Genomic DNA, 6,749 nt, shown 5'->3' with positions numbered 1-6,749 from the left:
CTTTCTTCCACTATGCTCCTTGTACTAATTTTCTCAATTAGTGATCAATGGGGGAGGGTCCAGCCCAATGTGGATGGTGTCATCCCTGGACAGTGGTCCTGGACTCTCTAAGAAACAATGATGAAGAAGGCAGGGGAAGCAAGCCAGTAAGCAGCATCCCCCCATGACCTCCGCATCAGTTCCTGCCTCTAGGTTCCACCCCTGCACGAGTTCCTGTCCTGACTTCCTTTGGTGGTGAACAGCATTGTGGAAGTGTAAGCTGAATAAACCCTTTTCTCCCCAACTTGGTTTTTGGTCATGGTGTTTTGTTGCAAACAGAAACCCTAAAACATTCCCTGATCCTTCAGTGTGAGGTTGTGTTGTAGTCATATTGACTAGGCCTGGGCACCTCATGATCAATTGCTTTCTGCATTTTATTTTATTTTATTTTATTTTATTTTATTTTATTTTATTTTATTTTATTTTTGTCAGTTGTGGCTTTCTGTAATGGTCCTCATCTGTTACAAATAAGGGTTGAGAGCTACATTAATTGGTGAATGTACAGATAAATATTTAGAATACAGATAGGAACTGTACTCGCTTACTGAAGTAGTACTAGTAGGTTTCCTCTAAGACCCAAGCCGCCCCTAGTCCCAGGTAGTTGGTTAGAATCCAAAACCAGAATTTTCCTCCTGTGGTGTGAGCCTCAAGTCCAATTAGATAGCTACTGGTTATTGATCACATATGTGCTACTAGGTCTATATAGAGAGTTAAACTAGCCTGTACAATGTGTGTTCTGATGCAAGCTAAGAGGTTGAGGACAGTGTGGGTGGGGTTTACCTAATTAGTTTGGGTAAGGAAACAGGCTAGTTCTGAGGATTGGAGAGTATGCTGGGCCTCTGTGCAAGTTGTAAAAGCTAGACTGAGCCTAAATGTTGGATATGATCCAGGCAGGATCCTACTCAGTGTCTTTTGACATATATGGTTCTAATGACTAAAACATATTATTTCCTTGTATTTTCCATAGTGTAAAATTGTGTCCCCAAATCTTAGCATTACAAATATAACTTTTCTATTTACACTACTTTTAAAATATAAAGTTATTTGAAGTAATAAGTTTTAGAGCAATTTATATGGAGACAGAAACTAAGACCACCTGAAAAACCATTTTCTTTAATGCAAAGTCAATATTCCTCCAAAAAGGGGGACAAAATGTAGACTTCCAGCAGCCAGTGGGTGGGCTGGGCAGATCATTTTTCTGAAATTGACTCATAGTAATCTTTGTGGAAACAAGGGTGTATAAAGTAATATAGAGAAGTTACATAAAATGTGATTGAATTGTCTAGAAAGTATAGTAATTTAATTAGAGTATTGATAGCATGTGTGTTTACCTTTGAAATATATGTATATATAATAAAAGGCATCCTATTGTAAGTGCCTACAGCTGGTATTTATCTTTGGCATAAAATACTTCTTGCTTCACACAATTTGCTAAATGTTAATGAGACACCCAGGTTTACTCAATCACAGAGGCATAGAAAATTGAAAGGTGATCTAATTTATTTTATAATTTCCTACTTCAAGAAGAAAGCACTTTCTAGAAATTTATACAAAGCTTTTGATGCAATGGCGTTACTCATCAGATACAGGGGACAGGAAACAAATGGAAGCTTATTGAAGGGTGAGGCAGGACAGGTAAGAGTCATGATCACATGTGTGACATATGCAATTTACATAACGAAAAACTCATTTGCCTTGTGCTAAAACAAGTTGCATTCAATGATCGTCAAGAGCGATGTTGCTCTTGTCTGCTGTTTACCTCCAACAGTTAAAAACAAAGCAAAACAACAGAAACAGAACACCTTTTTATCCCTCTGCTGTAGGAAAATGGATCCTACTCAGAACAGAGCAGACATATTGAGGGTGTAGCTCACCTAGCTGAGTGCTTCCTAGCTGGCAAACATAAGGTCCTATATCTGATGCCCAGCATCGCACTAACCTGAGGATGAACATACTTGTTATACACACTCAGGAGGTGGAGGAGGAGTATCAGATGTTTAATGTCATCCTTGGTTACATAGTGAGTTCAAGGCCACCTTGGGCTACTTGAGCACAGTTATCTGGAGTAGTCTATATAGGAGCTCTTTGCCACACCCTCATATAATATATATATATATATATATATATATATATATATATATATATATATATATATAATTTTAGGGGAAGATGGGACATGTTGAGACAAAGTCAACAGGAAACTGTCATACAATGGGAGTAAGTTGGTGGGAAGCTAATCAAACAATATTGCCGAGGGAACACAGACTATCTCAAGAAGAGTACAGACTGAGTATAAAGCAGCCTTATGGGACTGACAAGGACGGCAGCCCCTGTGCTGGGAAGAGTTGGGTTCTCAGGGTCTGAAGGCATAGTAGTGCCCTGGCCCCAGGCCATTGCCATCTCTACCAAGCATGTTCTTGGTTTAGCAAAGAAACTGTGATTCTTCTAAATAGCAAAGCCTCTGAGAAAATAGCTCAAGATCCTGACTCCAGCCTGAAACTGGCTTTGCCAAGCACGTCTACACTTTTGGAAAAGGAAATATATTCTCTCTCCATACATCAGGGCCTAAGAGAAAATTGTTGGATCAGCCCAGCCCTCATCATACAGGCCTGAGAATGAATCACATTTTATAGCCAGATAAGTCAAGGTAAAAACTGTGGCAAGGAAATTGGCTTTTTCCTTTAAAGTAAACTAACCAAGAAAATGGGCTCTTGTCAAGTTCTTGTTTGGAGATTGATTTAGGGGTCGTTTATATAGAAAACAGGTAATGGGAAACTGATGAGAACTTTGTCCCAAGGCAGAGTTTGTGGCCAAATGCTGCACACCTCATCATAACATCCAGTTATGAAGATGTTTCAGTTGTATGGATCTGAACACAGTGTCATTACTTCCTTTGGCAAATCTTCTGGATGGTTATTTGGCCCATATACACATGCAGTTCCTGACATGTTACACAAAGACTGAAAAGCACATGTCAGAGGTTAAACAGGGAGTATGGTGGTTTGTATAGAGATGGATCCCATAGGTCCGTCGGGAGTGGCACTATTAGAAGATGTGGCCTCGCTGGAGCAGGTGTGACTCTGTTGGAGGAAATGGATCACTAGGGGGCATGCTTTGCAGTCTCAGATGCCCAAGCCAGGCTTAACGTCTTGAGCCAAGCCAAGCTTGTCTTTCTCTTGCCTGCAGATCCAGATGTAGAACCTCAGCTACCTCTCTATTACCATGTCCGCGTGCAAGCCAACATGCTCCCCGCCCCCATGATGATAATGGGCTAAACCTCTGAAACTGTAACCCAGCCCCAATTAAATGTTTTCCTTTTATAAGACTTGATGTGGTCATTGTGTTTCCTCACAGTAATAGAAACCTTAACTAAGACAGAAGTTGGTACTAGGAGGGCACTGGGTATCGTAGGCCGGACCATTTTCTTTTGAAAGGTAAGCCCACGTTTATTTATTAGCACTTTTAAAACATTACACAAAACACGTTCAAGAAGCAAGTAATTACAATACAAGCCATTGCACAGCAATCCAAATTTATTGAACTATGGGTGCAAATTTATGCAAATATTACACTAGTTTAATTAGGGCTTTTAGTTTACATTTGGCCACCTCAAAGTCGTCATAATATCAGGTTGGTAAATTAAAATAATTTGGTTGCTTTTTGAACGGACACACAATCTTTATACTCAAACATTAATGCATACAAAGCAACAAGACATCATTAAATAAAACAACAATTGTTACTGCAAATTAGGCCTTGTGACCAATTACACATGATTAAAATTACATCCCACATTCACATCCACAGTACTTGTCCATCAGTTAACATCTCAGCCAAAATGCTACTCATGGGAAACAATCACGAACTGGCAGAGATACTAAACCTGTATATTTGGCATTGCAGATGCACATATGCATGAACAAGCAAGGGAGTCACAGTGAGATTCTACAGCTGCAGAAGCCTAAAATGATTTTCAAAAATTGTGAAATCATTAAATAATATGTTTGAAAATAGACACTTCGTGTTGGAGACTTCCCACTGTACATACAACTCTAAACATTGTTCCTTATGTAAGCACAAATATGAAACAGATTTGAAAAGGCTGGACATTTCCTTCTGAAAAGATATCAAAGGAAATGTCTTCAATCTAACACATTATACTCACAGGACTATCATATTTTAAAGACAAGATCACTGTCTCCTGCCGTGCCTGGTGGTACACTCCTTTAATCCCAGCACTCGGGAGGCAGAGGCAGGCGGATTTCTGAGTTCAAGGCTAGTCTGGTCTACAGAGTGAGTTCCAGGACAGCCAGGGCTATACAGAGAAACCATGTCTCGAAAAACCAAAAAAAAAAAAAAAAAGATCACTGTCTCCACAGGTTTTTGAAAAATAAAAAAATAAGACCCTATATAGCTGTGTTAATCAAAGTGCTTATTTATATAATACAATGGTAATGACCTTGAATTAGCAAAAAATAAAATAAGCTAAGAGTATCAAAGATGCAAAGTTTCCTGGAATAGTCTATATAAGAGCTCTTTGGACTTTCTGCTATTACGAGTTCAGGATTTATATTATTGTACTCTCCAATACAAAGTACGGGGTGTGTTAAAGTATATGGTAGACCACTTTCACACATGTATAACATGGGTGCATGAAGAATGTCTCTTAGCAGTAATACAGGATGTAGCCCCTGGATTTACCAGCTGCATACTCTAGAACTATTATAGAAGTAAAAATCTCTCCTGATACTGGAAAGTGATGAGAATGTGCAAACTGAGAGAGTAGCTTTCACTTGCCTCTTCAAGGGTACCAGCCCAGGAAAAGTCCATTTAAGATGTTAGTAGATCTAACACCGTTGGAACACTGGCACTGTTGAATTGGGCAATGCTTCTTCAGGCATGGCTCAGAGCCACAAAGCATTCCGTACATTAAAGCAGCTGGCATGATGATTTTTTTTTTCTGTGCCTTCCCAGGCACTAGAGTTTTTCTGTTAATCTGCTGCACGAGATTTCCTTAACATTTATTTTGGATTTTGAAGAGGATTCTAAGAACGCACAGTGGCTCCATTGCCTTACTAGGTTTCGACCTTGTTCCTTTCCTACAAGTATTTCATCTTCCAAGTCACATTTATTACCAACCAGTGTCACTGGAACTTCATCAATGTCTTTGACCCGAAGAATCTGTTCTCTCAGATCGTGTCAGTCTTTAAATGTGCGCTGGGCTGTGACGGACTAAACCAAAGCAAAGCCTTGTCCAGCCTGCATGTACAAATTTCCCATTGTTGTAAGTTGTTCTGTTCCTGCAGCATGCAGGATTTCAGGCATACACTGTTGCACATCTACCTCAACATGCTTTCTTATAAGAATCTTCTATCATACAATATCATATTTTTCAACAGAAATTCTTTGAGTAAACTGTACAGCAAAGCTGACATCCCAACATTTTCTAAGTCAAAAATGACTAACTTACATTCATGCCTGATGTGAACTTGTTACATTTAGTACCTCTTGGGTTGTCACTGGGTTCCACCATCACCCTTGCCCTATGTTCCCTCCCATTCTGGTCACTGCTCCCAATTCCTTGACCAGTCTTTGCCGATGCTACTGCTGCTGCCACCACTGCTACCACCAATACCACCACTGCCAACATCACCATAGCCATCACCACTGCTGCTCAGGCTGACTTTCATGTCTGACCCTTGGCCATGATTTTGCTTGGAGAAATTTAGACTTTGGGTTTCTAGGAAAGTGGTGGAGTGCTGTAAGCATGATTTCCTGGGCCATACTAGGAAGAACATGGAAGACAGTGGTGCTCTGTATGATTTGAACCATTAAAACCAAGTGATTTTACAAAAGAAAAAAATTTTAGTATGTAGACTACAGACTGTTCTTGTAATTTGCTGAAGAATGTGGCTGCCTTTTGCCCTTGTCTGAAGAGTCTGCCAGAAGCTAAATTGAAGAGTTTTGTATTAGTTGCATTGGCAGAGAAAATTTCAGAGCAACGTAATATTGATTTTGTTGTACAGTTGTTAGTGTTACCTCCTATGAAGACCCTATCATGAAAAGGAGAAAACTTAACAAAAAAAAAAAAGTACAAAATTTACAGTTCAAGGATGAAAGGGATGTCAGGAAGTAGAGTGGAGCTGAGTCCTCTGTTCAAGGAGATAAACAGATTAAAGAAAATTCAGATGTTAAATGGAATAAAAGGATCAGTGATCTCATAGCAAAACCTCACCCAGCTAAGCTTTCAACTTGTGAAAAGGAATTAAATTAAAACCAAGAGCTAGGCTGGTGGCACTTGCCTTTAATCCCAGCACTCCGAAAGCAGAGACAGGTAGATTTCAGAGTTCAAGACCAGCCTGATCTACAGAGCAAGTTCCAGAACAGCCACACTTAAGCAGTGAAGGAAGCCATGGAAAACAGAAAGCTGGTGAAGGTGTCACTGAACGAAGGGAGCATGTTCCAGCCCCAGCAAACATCAGAATTTGGCAGCTTCAGCTTGTGCTTCTGGTATTAGAGTCAAGGATAAGAAAGGGCTTAAGGATTCTCCCTCTGCAACTAAGGAAATCCAAGGATGCTGGGAATGTGTCAGGGGTATCCCTGCATGGAGACCTAGAGAGGTCATTGTGTGAAGCTGTGAAGATGAAGCCTGGATTGCCTTGGAGACCCCAAAATGTTGGAGATGCCAGAGCCATAGGTTTCCTGCCACA

General features: G+C 40.1%; 1 pseudogene; it reads right to left on the bottom strand.

The window, feature by feature from the left end:
- Positions 1-4,968: 4,968 nt before the first annotated feature.
- On the bottom strand, positions 4,969-5,729 carry LOC110310087 (annotated as a pseudogene).
- Between the last annotated feature and the right edge of the window lie 1,020 nt (positions 5,730-6,749).

Source organism: Mus caroli, chromosome 15 (assembly GCF_900094665.2).
Source record: "Mus caroli chromosome 15, CAROLI_EIJ_v1.1, whole genome shotgun sequence".
NCBI classification, from domain to species: Eukaryota; Metazoa; Chordata; class Mammalia; order Rodentia; family Muridae; genus Mus; species Mus caroli.
This window is presented reverse-complemented; position numbering and strand designations above follow the sequence as displayed.